The 14616-nt window shown below is 38.1% G+C and overlaps 1 pseudogene; it reads right to left on the reverse strand.

The window, feature by feature from the left end:
• Positions 1–4609, reverse strand: part of LOC112610679 — a 108983-nt pseudogene extending 104374 nt beyond the window's left edge.
• Positions 4610–14616: the final 10007 nt, after the last annotated feature.

Raw genomic sequence — 14616 nt, forward strand, 5'->3', positions numbered from 1 at the left:
GGGACGAAGCAAACTCTCCCCATCAAAAAAGCCCCAGCAGCCCTCATCCAGGTCTACACTGTATAATGGGTAGATTTTCAGCGAGCGTGCAAAAGCTAAATGGTGCTTTTATCTCACAGTCCCCCGCCCCCCTTGCAGTAAGAGTTTATGTTAGAGCCACTTAACGGCATGGAGTGCAGCTTGGTGGATTACCTGTTTGTATGAGTCAGTACATGACCTGATCCTGTGGTGAGAGGAGAGGGGGAGGATCAGAGTTTTGTAAAATCAGTTTTGCTTTGAAGGGATCTTCAGCAATTTCTGAAGCCTCACAAAGACCTCTATACATACTGGCCGTTATAAGGAGGAAGGATTAGAAGGGAACAATGCACTCAGTAGAAAAGCTCGTCTTGTATTTCTAGTTATTTTATGACTTTAGACTTATTAAATTACAAGCTTTAAAATCGGCCACTCGTTATTGAAAAAAGTGTGGAATTGTGAATTAAAAGCGTATCTCTGAGACAGTTGTCACCGGCTTTGGAGCTAAGCATCCCGGGAAGTCAGATAAAGTTTCATCAGAGAAAAGGAAATGATCCTGTTCTGAATAAAAATTGAAAGGTTCTGAAAGTCACTTCTGGAAGACCAGCATGGGGAGGACAGGAATCTTAAGTGTCAACAAAGTTGGACTTAAATACCTAAAATGATTAATTGGTCAAACTAGCATGAGGTTAAAGCTTTTTTGTTCCTAAAATACCTTCGAATTCCAGGAAGGAATTCTTTTCCCCGAGCCGCCCTGAGTGAACCATTAGTTTCCATTTCAGTGATCTGCTTTCTTTCTATGTGTAATCTCAAGTCTCACCTGAGGGCAGATGGCAGGGCGATGACAATGGCAGCCTATCAGAGAATTTGATTTCCAATCTCAGCTCCACAATCCGATACCACACTGTGTATTAAGTCTTGCTATTAAGGATCTCTAAGGTCGAAAGTTAATAGTAAATACTTTTGTGCCTGCCACAGTTCTTTTTATTTTTCAGGACCAAATAAGACAAATGCATGTGAATTGGTTTGGAGAAGATTTCAGATTAATCTTCAAAGTAAGATTGCACCTTAATGAACCCATCTTCGGGTTAATTTGAGAGTATATCTTACCAATAAGGAGTGTAAATTTAATCTAAAATTTTGTTCTCCATTCTGTTCCCAGTTTTCTTTAACAAATAAATCACTGGACTACATGGTAGAAAAGCTGATTTCTGAGGACATCCTGTCCTGGAATATCATTTGATTCAGAAGCTCTCAATCTGAAACAATTTTTAACTGAGACCAAAAGTATATATTTGAACAGGTCAATAAGCATTTAAAAATTTAAAATCGAGGTCTCAATTTCAAACAAAAACAGATGAGTTATTACCTAAAGCAAAATATGTAGCTTTCTAAAGCTGATAAAAAACTCCAATTTAAGAAAATTAAGATTAAGAAAATATTTCAAAACATATACTTTTTTAAATGGCATATTCGAGAATATTTGTTCAAAACAGATTTATTTACCATCAAAACACAGCTGTAGTTGTAAACTATAGTTATTTTTTAACAATTTTATTGAGATACAATTTACATACCATAAAGTTCACTCATTTAAATGTACAATTTATTGGGTTTTAATATATTTACAAAGTTTCCAACCATCATGATGATCTGATTTTAGAACATTTTTATTATCCCAGAAAGAAATGTACCAATTAGCAGTCACTCCTCATTCTCCCTGATGCCAGCCCTCAGCAACAACTAATATACTTTCTGCCTCTAAATAATTGAATATTTCATGCAAATGGACTTTTTTCAAAACGACCACATGCTGTATGAACTCAAGGACACTGTACGAAGGGCTTCTTTCCCTTATCACAATGTCTTTGAGTTTCATTCATGTTGCAGCATGGATTAGTACTTAATTCCTTTAAATTACCAAATAATATTCTGTTGTGTGGATGTACCACATTTGTTTATCCATCCATCAGTTGAAATTTTAGCCGCTGAAGAAGCACAAACAAAACCATGAGATAACACTACATATCCACTAAATGATTATATTTAAAAAGACTTGCTATAGCATATATATATATATATAGCCTCTTTGTAAAAGAGTATAGCAGTTCTTCAAAATGTTACCTATCCAATTACCACACCATCCTCAACTCCACTCCCAGTGTATGTTCAAGAGATATGAAAACGTACGTCCAAATGAAGACATGTACATGAATGTTTGTAGCAACATCATGCACATTAGTGAACGTTTATTTTACACGCCATTTTTACAAACGTATTTCTAATATAAAATTGGATATGTCTAAATTCTATGCAACTTACCAAATATCCCATGTGACAGAATATGTTTCAGGGAAGCTTTGGAGAGGTATATTGTGATAACATAGGCTGGTGTCAATTATCAGTTTCTTGAAGAACAAACAGCTTTTTCTCTTGCTTGTTTTGGTTTTGATTTTAAATATCATCAGGGAATCATCATTAAAGTAGAATTTCTATTTTCTGAAAAAGCCCTCATCAGCCATTATTAAGTAGAATGGTGTCATTAAATATGGCAACAGAAAGACGCATGTTACTATTATTGTTGTTTCGATGAGAGTACTTTGTCTTTGGTATTTTAGCCAGAGTTACATTCTTCATCTTCAGAGAGCTCCCCTCTTCATTTTAGTGCCCTAGTAGGTCACCAAGTCAGCAAGCTCTGAAGACATCTAAGTTGCCTAAACGTTTTTCATTTCTTGCTTATTTTCACCTTGTTTCTCACAGCCATTGCTCTACCTGCCTTTGTGTGTTGCTTGAGCCAGGCTGCATGCTTCTTAAAGATTGCATTCCAATGACTCTGCTTTCTCCTTATGTCTACCTCAGGGTCAGGGCATTCCAAGTTCAGGAAGAAAAGGGAGGAATAATTGTATGCTGGAAACTATAAACAGGCCTGTTTTGCTAGAGTACTCAGAGAAATAAGGTAAAGAGTTGCCTCTGCAGAGAGCAGAAATGGATAAATTCCATCGGTCCATCTTATCCACGGTTTAACCTCTTCCTGATCAGATCAGTGAGTCCCCACTGCTTTTCGTTTTTAGTGAAGCACAATTTTACAAGACGATCTTAGGGACTTGGGACATACAACTTAAAAAGCATTCTCAATGGTAAAAATTACATGCGGTTTGTGAATGTGTCAGTCACTCCTTCCTTGTACCCTGTGCGTGCCTAGACTAGTGCCAGGCACACAGCAGTTTCTCAATAAATGTCTTTAAAACTCATGAACTCCAAAAAGGAGGAGGAAAGCTGAAGCTGGAGACAGGAACTTATTCTGCAAGCCCTAGGATTAACATAGGAGAGCGAAGTGATTGGGTTTGGGTTTCAGAAGGCATTCTCATCTCAGTGTTGAAGATGGGTTGGAGAAGAACAAAGGTAAAACTATATAGAGAAAATGCACTTTTTGCCTAAACCAGAGGAATAAAGACGAAGAGGTGGCCCTCTAGAGATGTGAAGGCGATTTATCTGTGAAGCTGAGAGTGTGGAGGGGGAGAGTGAGGGAAGCACCCAAGATTGTCATGCAGGAGCTAAGCTGAGCTGGGGACTACAGGAGGCGCCTTTACCTGGGGCGGGAACTCCCGTAGGTGGAGGTTGAGGAAGAAGTGGCCAGGCTTGGCTTCCATCGAGGTGTCTGTATCTGGGTGATACCTGGTGATGTGTCGACAGGCAGTGGGTTAAGAAGGTCTCAATTTCAGGAAGGGACTATGGCCTGGTCACATACATTAGCGAGCTGTCCACGTAGAGGGGGCAGTTTACGTCTTGAGAATGGCTGCTTCCAGCAAAAAGAGTATAGGATGAGCAAAGCAGTAGGAATGAAGAATGAAAGCCCCACCTCAGACGTGGGTGAAGCCCTTTACCATACAGAGGTGCTGGGCCATTCCGAAAATCTGTCAGTATTAATAAAGCTTCTGCCACCCCTCTCCTTGGTTGAATTTGTTTCCCCCATCAAACATCCTATGTTGAAGTCCTAACCCCCAACACCTCAGAATGGGGCCCTGTTTGGAAAGAGGCTAAGAGATGTAATCAGTCAAGATGACGTCACACCGGAGTAGGATGGGCCCCTAATCTAACATGACTGTGTCCTTATAAAAAGAAGGCCAGGTGAAGAAGCAGACACAGGAGAACGCTGCATGGGGACTGGAGTTCTGCTGCCAAGGAATCGGTGGAAGCCAGGAAAGAGCCTGCAACAGATCCTTCTGCTGCACCTCCACAGGAAGCAGAGCCCTGCGGACTGCTAGATCTTACACTCTGGCTTCCAGAACAGTGAGTCAATACATTTCTGTTGTTTTAGTGGCTCCGTTTGCCATCCTTTGTGGTGCCGACTCCAGGAAACTGTACAATCCCTGTGCCGTGCAAAGCAAACGTTATATTCTAACCTTCAGTCATACACCCTCTCCCGAGCCTGACATTTTTCATTTTCTTTGATCTTTGCCTCCTGATTCTCAGAGGTTCCTGGATGGGCAGGTCACCCCGTGTGTACTCACCAACCCAGGCCCACACCCCAGTGCCCTGAGACTCGAATTACACCAGCAACGTTCAGCCTCTTCAAAGAACCTAGCCTGTCCATATTTGGCTCTTAAGATTTTAGGTTTCAACCCTGCCTGAAATAAGTGAACTAATATCATTGTCCTCAATTTCCTCATATGGTGGTTAGGTTGCAAGATCATTTCCAGTTCAAAGTTTCTAAAAGCAGCTGCATTGAAAATATTTATCAGAAAGGTGAGGAGGGGTGACCCAATCCCTTCCCTCACCTCATCCCTTCTTATCACTAAACTTCCTGGGCTTTTATCTGGGTAGGAGACTTTGTGTGACATTAACAGGTAAATCCTTAGGATTTTTGGCCAAATCTTTAAGCCTTTCCTATAGACCTCTTAAATATGAAATTTCCACAAGTGGACTATATACCACATTGATATTATTTTCCCCTTTACCCTAAGACTGTCATCTTAAAGCTTCAGACAGTATTGTGATTTGATGTTAACCACGATGTCTTATACAATCATGTTTACAAGGCCACAACTCGAATCATTTTTAGATTTCACGCTTCTAGACTGTAGCCTAAGTTGTTTTATTAATTCCCATCCATAAAGCCTATCCGGTTCTTATTTCAGTGTATTCCTCGTTCTCTACCATCAATATTAGATTATTCGTCAACTGCATTTATATTCTCGCCTCTTATAACTTTACTACTCAAACTTACAATTTCAAATTCAATTTTTTCATAAAACCACTAACCACCTAATTAAACAACCAAACACTCCATTATAACCTTAGAATCTGCAGCTCACCCTGGTAAGCCCTGCACCAGGCTAATGGTGTTATCAGCATGTCTTAAATACTGTTATCTAAATGTTATTGAAACTTTATCACATGTCAACTTGGGAAAAAATGTTGTGCATACTTTTGAGATAAGACCGCTAACTTGGTTCAAGGAATATATCTGTGAGTAACATTTCTGTTTTTTTTTTTTCTGTCATTACTATAGCAGTGAAATGCAAAATTCATAAAAATATTAATATTTTGCCATGAAGTAAAACTCTATTGTCATTTTCATACCTATTAGTAATTCAAGAGAAAACAGTAACTTCTTCTCAATCTTAGCTTTGATAAAAATTATAAATATATTTTTAAAACAATATGTATTGTTTAATTAAAATAAACAATATATTTCGCTCTTTCATCCACCAAGCACAAAGCAGGTTCTCATAAAAAACAAAATATTATTAATTGGTTATTCGAAAGCATAGTTAATAGTGTAGAACTCTGTTTTTAATTAAGCATTTTTATATGTAAGAGTGTCATAGTTAATAGGAAGTGGCCATTTTATAGATGGTTGGTGACAGCATCATATTGAATGGGATGTGACTCTTATGGTGTATGACAAGAGTCTATTCCTTCAAAGGGAGAGGTGGCAGGGAGGTTAATTAACCTTTCATCAGTTAAGAGTCCTTTATCGATGAGAATGTAAAGAGAAATTCATCTCAAAACAAGTTTGTGGATACGGGTTGTTTTACCCCTTTTCTAGATAAAGGAGCTGAATTTCATATCCCAAATCTAGTTGCAGCCATCTGTAGCCAAGTTAACCACATCGTCCTATTTCTGCTGATCAGAAAAGAAGCCTCTAGCAAACCATCTATATTAATGCAAAGGAAAACTTTCTATCCAAATAACCTGAATTTAAATGTAGTAGATTTTAAATTAATAAGCTTTTACTTGTTACTGAGATTCTACCTTATTGCAAACTGGGTTTCTTTCCAATCCTAAGGAGACAGTTATTCTTTTTTTCTTTCTTTTTTGAGATAGGGTCTCGCTCTGTTGCCCCAGGCTGGAGTGCAGTGGCACGATCTCCGCTTACTGCAACCTCTGCCTCCTGGATTCAAGTGATTTTCCTGCCTCAGCTTCCCAAGTAGCTGGGATTACAGGCATGCGCCACCACACTCGGCTAATTTTTTATATTTTTGGTAGAGATGGGGTTTCACCATGTTGGCCAGGTTGGTCTTGAACTCCTGACCTCAAGTGATCTGCCTGCCTCAGCCTCCCAAAGTGCCGGGATTACAGGTGTGAGCCACCGTGCTCAGCCTCAGAACGGCTTCTTTTAATTGCTTTTAGTAAAGTACAAGAAGAGAGAAACTCTGCCTTGCCCCTCTCACACACACGCGTGCACACAGACACACACACATAGGCAGGCAGGCCCACATTAGCACCCATGAGTAGGGAACTGTAGACTTTTCGTTGTCTTTATAAATCAATGGGATGTAATGAATATTTTTTCTGATGGCTGAGGCCTTATAGTTATATTAATGAGATTATGGCGCCATCGTGTGGTAATATGACATCATTTTTAAAAATTATTTTTTACTGGCTGGGCACAGTGGCTCAAGCCTGTAATCGCCAGCACTTTGGGAGGCCAAGGCGGCTGGATCATGAGGTCAGGAGTTCGAGACCAGCCTGGCCAACATGGTGAAACCCCGTCTCTACTCAAGATAAAAAAAATTAGCGGGACATGGTGGTGCGCACCTGTAATCCCAGCTACTTGGGAGGCTGAGCAGGAGAATTGCTTGAATCCGGGAGGCTGAGGTTGCAGTGAGCCAAGATCATGCCATTGCACTCCAGCCTGGGCAACAGGCCAAGACTCTGTCTCAAAAATATATATATTTTTTACTTATGAAATACTTAAAATGCACTAAAAGGTACAGAAATAATAACAAATATTTGTGTACCCAAGTTTATGATATTACTTTATATATTTCTCTAAATTAAATAAATAATCTTCACAAATACACAGATACTATCCCATCTCTCCATTCTTGGAGGTAACTACTGACTTCTGAGTATTAGTTTTGTTTCTTATGTAAATATGTATAATAATTACTATGAACCATTATTTTATCATTTGAAATGTCTACAACACATATGGCATCATTCTATTGAGACACACATTGGCAGATATACGCATGTGTATGTATACATATTCCCTTGCAATCTGTGGTATTCATTCAATGGTAGGTTTTGAAGTTTTATCTATTTATATTTGTAGTTCTAGTTCTTTTTTAACAACAGTATAGTATTAATACATCTCTTTAAACAGGATAGTGAAGTTGATTCCATTTGCTCAATATAATAAATTACACTGCAAAGAACATTCTTTTACATGTCACAGTGTATGGGTTTCCTCTGGGGTTAAGACCTTGGCATGAAATTGCTTTCCAAACCTTATGCTCCTGTCTGTCTTTCTAATGCCTTTGTAGCCATTAAAACACCTCAGCTACAAGGTTGAATCAATGAGGTGAAAGCAGAAAGCTTCCTATTGTATTCTTGATGTTAAAGGGTTGTTTCTATTACACCATGGTGTGTAATGTTTGCTATTGTTTATTATGCATACAATTTAGCAGGTTAAGAAAATTCCCTTCCCTTCCAAATGTTCTAACAGTTTTATCTTGAATAACTACTATTTTAAAATGCATTTTTATATCTGTTGGAATGGAATCAAACGTGATTCCTTTTTGACAATTTTTATGTGCTTGAAATAAAGTGATATTTTATATGCACTCGTGTAAAAAAAATTAAACATTTAAACAGGACTTCCTCCCTACCCAGATGATAATGGAGTTTTTGCTCTATATCTTTGCTAGGCTCAACATATTTTGAAGTGTGCTTTGCACTGGGTGTGAGATGAGCCACTTTCATTACGCCTGCCACAGTCGAGCAAGTATAAATATGTAGGTTTCTGTTCTCGTAGCCCTCTATTTTTATATACAAAATATTGCAAAGAATATACATCTGGGATAATTATCTTGGCTAGTCAATTAACAAGAAAAGCCAGATCTACATTCTCCTGACACAACTGGTTTATTATTGCCTTTACTTATACAACTTCCCCTTTGTTAACTCTAAGCTCTTTAAGGATAAAGGGCTTGGTTACTTCATATTCTCACACAGCATACTGCCAGGCACATAGTAGATCTCTACAAATGTTTGTGGAAAGAATCAGTGAGCAGCATCAGGGAGAATCTTGCTTTTATTAGTATTTGGGTTATTATTTTTGAGTCAAACACATTATAGCCCCTATTTTGTTGGGCATAAATTGATTCAACAATAATGAACAGAGAGAAGTTTAATACACAGAAAGTGCAATGGAGTTGCAATGTGAGAGGTTTACATTTTTGTTTGAACTTCAAGAAAGAGATATTTAAGGATTAAAACCTGGAATTGGAAAATGAAAAGGAAAAATGCTATTAAAAATCAGCAAAATTTTATAAAGAAACAAAATTAACATCTCGATGTAAAATATATCACCACTGAAATTTAAAACTTGGCAAACAGTGGGCATCTTAATCAGACACTGTTGAAGATCGAAACAAGGAGCTGAACAACATGTAGAAGAAACTAACTGTAATGCACAGCATACATAGAGATGGAAAACATGGAGGAGAGGTTAAGACACATGAAGTACAAAATAAGGTCCAGGATATGGTTTACAGGACCTTTAACAAAAGAACTGAGAAACAGGAGTACAGCAATATTTCAAGACATAATGACTAAGAGTTTTCCAAATTAAATGGAATAAATGAATCCTCAGCTTCAAAAACAAAACAAATACCAAGAGAAATAAATGTTCAAATATCTCCCATTTCAGACAAATTTTAGAACTATAAAATCCCTCCCCTCAAAAATTAAACTCCAAATTACCTATAAAATGGATTAAAAATGATAAGCTAGAAAATACCAGAATAACATCTTCCAAGTGCCAAAAGGAACTGCTATAAATCCAGAGATTTGTATTCAGTTAATCTCTCATTGAAGAACAAGAGAGAAATAGTTTTCAGACACACTGAAAAAATGTCATGAGGGCATATCATGAAATGAACTTCTGAAGGATGTACCCCAGAAAGAACAAAATCACATCCAGAAAAACTATGTGAATTTCAAAACTGAAAGTAAGCAAAGATTCTGGGAAACAGGAAGGTCGATCTAAACAAACACAATTTTCAGCAAAAGAGAAGAATGTCCAAGAAAAGGTGACTGAAAAGTAAATGCAATGGGAAAAAGATCTGAACAGACAGCTCCCCAAAGAAAATAGACCAATGGCACACAGGCATAAACACATGAAAAGATGCTCGACATCATGTGTTACTAGGGAATTGTAAATTAACGCAACAATGAGATACCACAACACACCTACTAGAATAACTAAAATCCAATATACTGACAACTCCAAATGCTCGTGAAGGTCTGAAAGAACAGGAACTCTCATTCATTGCTGGTGGGAATGCAAAATGATTCCATTCCCTTCTATTTGACACGGATACCCCCATGAACACCTGAAACTGTGGTAGCACTGAACCCTTCATGCTCTATGTTTTTTCCTGTAGAGCAACGGGCGGGTAGCATATACAGCATGGATCCCCTGCACAAAGGGATGATCACATCACAAGCAGAATGGAGTAGGGTGACATGAGGAACATGATGTTTCAGGAATAGATAAAGAGATAGATAAGTAGATCCAAATATAGACTGTGAAATTATTGTCAAGCTAATTAACACCTCATCTACTTTTTTTTTGTGGTAAGAATATTTAAAATCTATTCTTTCAGATTTCTTGAAGAACTTAAAACAGAGCCACCATTCAATCCAGGATTCCCACTACTGGGTATATATCCAAAAGAAAATAAGTTGTTCTACCCAAAAGACACATGCCCTCCTATGTTCGTCACAGACATGTTCATTGCAGCACTATTCACAATAGCAAAATCATGGAGTCAACCTAGGTGTCCATCGAGGGTGGACTGGATAAAGAAAATGTGGTACAAATACACCATGGAATACTACATAGCCACAAAAAGAATGAAATCATGTCTTTTGCAGCAACATAGATGCAGCTGGAGGCCACTATCCTGAGCTAATTAAGGTAGGAACAGAAACGCAAATACCACATGTTCTTACTTAGAGGTGGAAGCTAAACATTAGGTACTGGCAGATGTAAAGTGTCCAACAATGGACACTGGATGCTGCTTCTGGGGGAGGAGGCGAAAGAGGGGAAGAGTTGAAAAATTAACTGTTGGGTACTATACTCACTAACTGGGTGACAGGATCCATCATACCCCAAACCTTAACATCACACAATATGCCTATATAACAAACTTGCACATGTACCCCTGAATCTAAAATTTAAAAAGTTGAAATTATTAAATCTTCTCTTTAAGCAATTTTGAAATATACAAACATTATTATTAACTGTAGTCACCAGGTTGTGCAATAGGTCACTGAAACTTATCCTTCCTGTTAAACTTCATATCATTTGGCCAACATCTCTTTTTTCCCCATCCACAACCTCCCCTACTCCAGCCCCTGGTAATCACCATTCTACTCTGATTCTATTGAGTTCAACGTTTTTAGATTCCACATATAAGTAAGACCATGTGGCATTTGTCTGTCTTTGGCTGGCTTATTTCACTTACTATAACGGTTTCCAGTTTCATTCATGTTGTTGCAAATGACAAAATTACCTTCTTTTAAGGTCCAAATACCATTGCATTGTGTGTACCACATTTTCTTTACCCTTTCATCCAATGGGCACTTTTTTCCCTATCTTCGCTATTGTATTATGAGTATGGCAGTACAGATATTTCTTTGACAAATGAATTTCAATTTCTTTGGATATATACCCAGTAGTGAGATTGCTGGATCATATGGTAGGTCTATTTTTAATTTTTTGAGGAAATACCGCACTGTTTTCCATAATGACTGTACTAATTTAAATTCCCACTGACAGTGTACATTGGTTCTTTTCTCCATGTACTTGGCAACATTTGCTATATTTTGTCTTTTTGACAATAGCCAACCTAACAAGTGTGAGGTATGAGTTACTATCTCACGGTGGGTTTTATCTGCAGTTGCCTGATGATTCGCGATGGGCATTTTTTCATATATCCGTTGGCTGTGTGTCGTCTTTTGAAAAATATCTGTTCATGTCCTTTGCCCCTTTTTTGATCAGGTTGTTTTTTTGCTATCGAGTTGTTTGAGCTCCTGAAATTTTTTTATGAGCTTAAAATTTGTATCGTTGGGCATGGGGGCTGTGGGGCTAGGAGTGCTTTGCAATCCTCTGTCCAGTGTTCTCATGCTCTTCCTACATGTGTTCTCCATTGAGTAACCAGCCACACACACGCCATTGCCCTCCCAGATGGTGCCCGAATTCAGGCATGGCCATAGCCCCAGCTTCCGCATTTTAGTGCCCAATGGTTTCAGTTCTTCAGCTTCTGCCCATGCATGCCCTGCTTCCTAATATTTATACACGTCAGAGGGCACAGAAGTATGGACAGAAGTCTAGCTCTAATCCCCAGATAGAACTGAATTTCCCATACATTCTCAGTTTATACATGTACGCTGGACTCTAAGTAATGAAGCTATGCTTAACGAAATACATTCAAATTACAGGCAAATACTGTTGAATGAAAGAGTCTTTTAAAATCATTGCTTACAGCATGAATTACCTCTGGAAGTTAGCTGGTCTTTTTTCTGTTTTCTTCAAGCAGATACAAAGATGTTGCCACCAGAGAGCACCATGGTACTGCCTTAATCTTTATATGTCACTTTTTCATTAATCCCTCATTTTAGGGGTGACAAATAATAGCAAGGATAATTTAAACCAAATCTGGAAAATTCTTTCATTCTAGTTCTGGATTTAAAAATCAATTATGAAAACATTTTAAAATTGTGTTTTTAAACATCCTAACATAAAAATGTTTAAATAGTTCTGCTAAAAATTGATCCTGGTGCTTCAATGTTAATTACGTTTTACTTAGGTAAGTTTATATGCCATCTATTTGCTGATTCTCATGAGGTGTTTGTGCTAATAATTTGTGGGTTTTGTTACTTTAAGTTAGGGTTAGTGTAAAAGTCTACGTTCATCCTATTTATGAATCTTGAGACTTGCCGATGGGTCTTTGAATATTGTTTCAGAATTATGCCATTCTTTTATTGAATACACATTTATGCCTATCTTTCCCCTTTTCTCATCTGTGACTCAATAAATAATATCTAAGGGTACTTTCAGATCTAATTGTCTATTATTTTATACCAACATCTTCAGAATGCACCAGCCAGAAAATACTGCTTCAGTGATATAACATATGAACGTCTGTGTGTGTGAAAATGGACTGTGCGATTGTGTTCTCTTTTATAACCATGATGATGTTTTTAAAATAAAGCTTATATGCTCAGGCTCCCCAAACGAGTAAACATACTAGAGTTTCTTCATCCTTTGAATGATTATAATTAGATAAAATATGCGCTAGTGTTTCCATTGTGTAATAAATGCTTCGTACTCCGTTTTCTGAAGTGACTAACAATACAATATTGTGTCTGTATGATCAGACTTTGTGTTTGGTCAAGTGTGGTATTACCAGTGTGCTTATCAAGCTTAGTCAGAAGGCATTACCTGAGTAACATTTTATTATAGCTATAAAATACAGTCTCATGTGATAAATATAAGCTACCCCTCAAGATATACAAAATAATTCACTGCTAGTTTTGAAAGCTATGACTTGAAATTAAAATGGGTAGAAAATACTCCTTATTACAGCTCTTCCTGTACTGGCTCTGAAGAAATAATCCAATAATCTACTGATTATTTTCCTCATAGGCATTCCTTTAAAAATTTAAAGCTTCTGTATTTGGGTTTTGTTTCTGGTAGGGGGAGTAAAATTGTGAAAGGGACACAAGAAAATGTCAATAGTTTATATGAAAGAAACGCAAATTGTATGATTTAAAATAACAGAAGACATGCTATCACGGCGAAGTGGGCATCTGTCGCTGTAGCTCTAAAAGCATGTGTCTGTGATCTTCTGTTAAATGGAATATTTGTGCTTTAGGAAACTTTAATTTGGATTAAACATGGGGCCATATTATCAACATACATGAGCCTTCCTTATTGGCTTCTGGTGGTGACTAAATGAGAAAGGTAGGAGATAAAGTTCTCTCCAGATACATTGAAACTCTTGTCTCAAAAACTGCTCTTCAGAGCACCACTCCGGGAAAAGATTAGGGGGTTCACCACCGGAAAAAAACTGATTTGGTGATCAGAAAAGTATAGAAAAGCCTGCTTAACATGTCTCCTTCCTAAAGATTCACAGTGAACATTATTATTTAAGAGCTTTGAGAAATTCTGGAATAAAGAGACCTGATGGAAATTTTTTAATACACTGTTGCTAATCTGTAAGACCATAAAGGCCAGGCACGGTGGCTCAGGCCTGTAATCCCAGCACTTTGAGAGGCCAAGGCAGGCAGATCACGAGGTCAGGAGATCAAGACCATCCTGGCCAACATGGTGAAATACCGTCTCGACTAAAAATACAAAAATTAGCTGGGCGTGGTGGCGGGCACCTGTAGTCCCAACTACTCAGGAGGCTGAGGCAGGAGAATCGCTTGAACCCAGGAGGCGGAGGTTTCAGTGAGCCGAGATTGTACCACTGCACTCCGGCCTGGCAACAGAATGAGACTCCATCTCAGATACTGCAAGACTCTGTCTCAAAAAAAAAAAAAAAAAGACTGACGGGCACGGTGGCTGACGCCTGAATCCCAACACTTTGGGAGGCTGAGGCAGGCAGATCACCTGAGGTCTGGAGTTCATGACCAGCCTGGCCAACATGGTGAAACTCCATCTGTACTAAAAATACAAAAAATTAGCCAGGTTTGGTGGCACACACCTATAATCCCAGCTACTTGGGAGGCTGAGGCAGGAGAATCATTTGAACTCGAGAAACTGAGATTGCAGTGAGCCGAGATCACATCACTATACTCCAGCCTGGGCAACAACAGCAAAACTAACTCAAAAAAAAAAAAAAAAGACAACTGAGAAATGGAAATCCAGGTTTGCCACTTACCAACTGAGTGATCTTGGATAAGATATCTCAATTCTCTGGCTCTTGTTGACATTAAGTTATGTGACACATAATGCTAAAGGTACACAGGAAACGTGGAATAGATATTAGGGGGGTTTTACCTTCTGTCATAACATGCTTTTAAATCCTATAGTTGTATAGAGCATGTGTTCTAATAAACTAGCTGCTAATTTAT

The sequence above is a fragment of the Theropithecus gelada genome, chromosome 17, assembly GCF_003255815.1.
Source record: "Theropithecus gelada isolate Dixy chromosome 17, Tgel_1.0, whole genome shotgun sequence".
Lineage (NCBI taxonomy): Eukaryota > Metazoa > Chordata > Mammalia > Primates > Cercopithecidae > Theropithecus > Theropithecus gelada.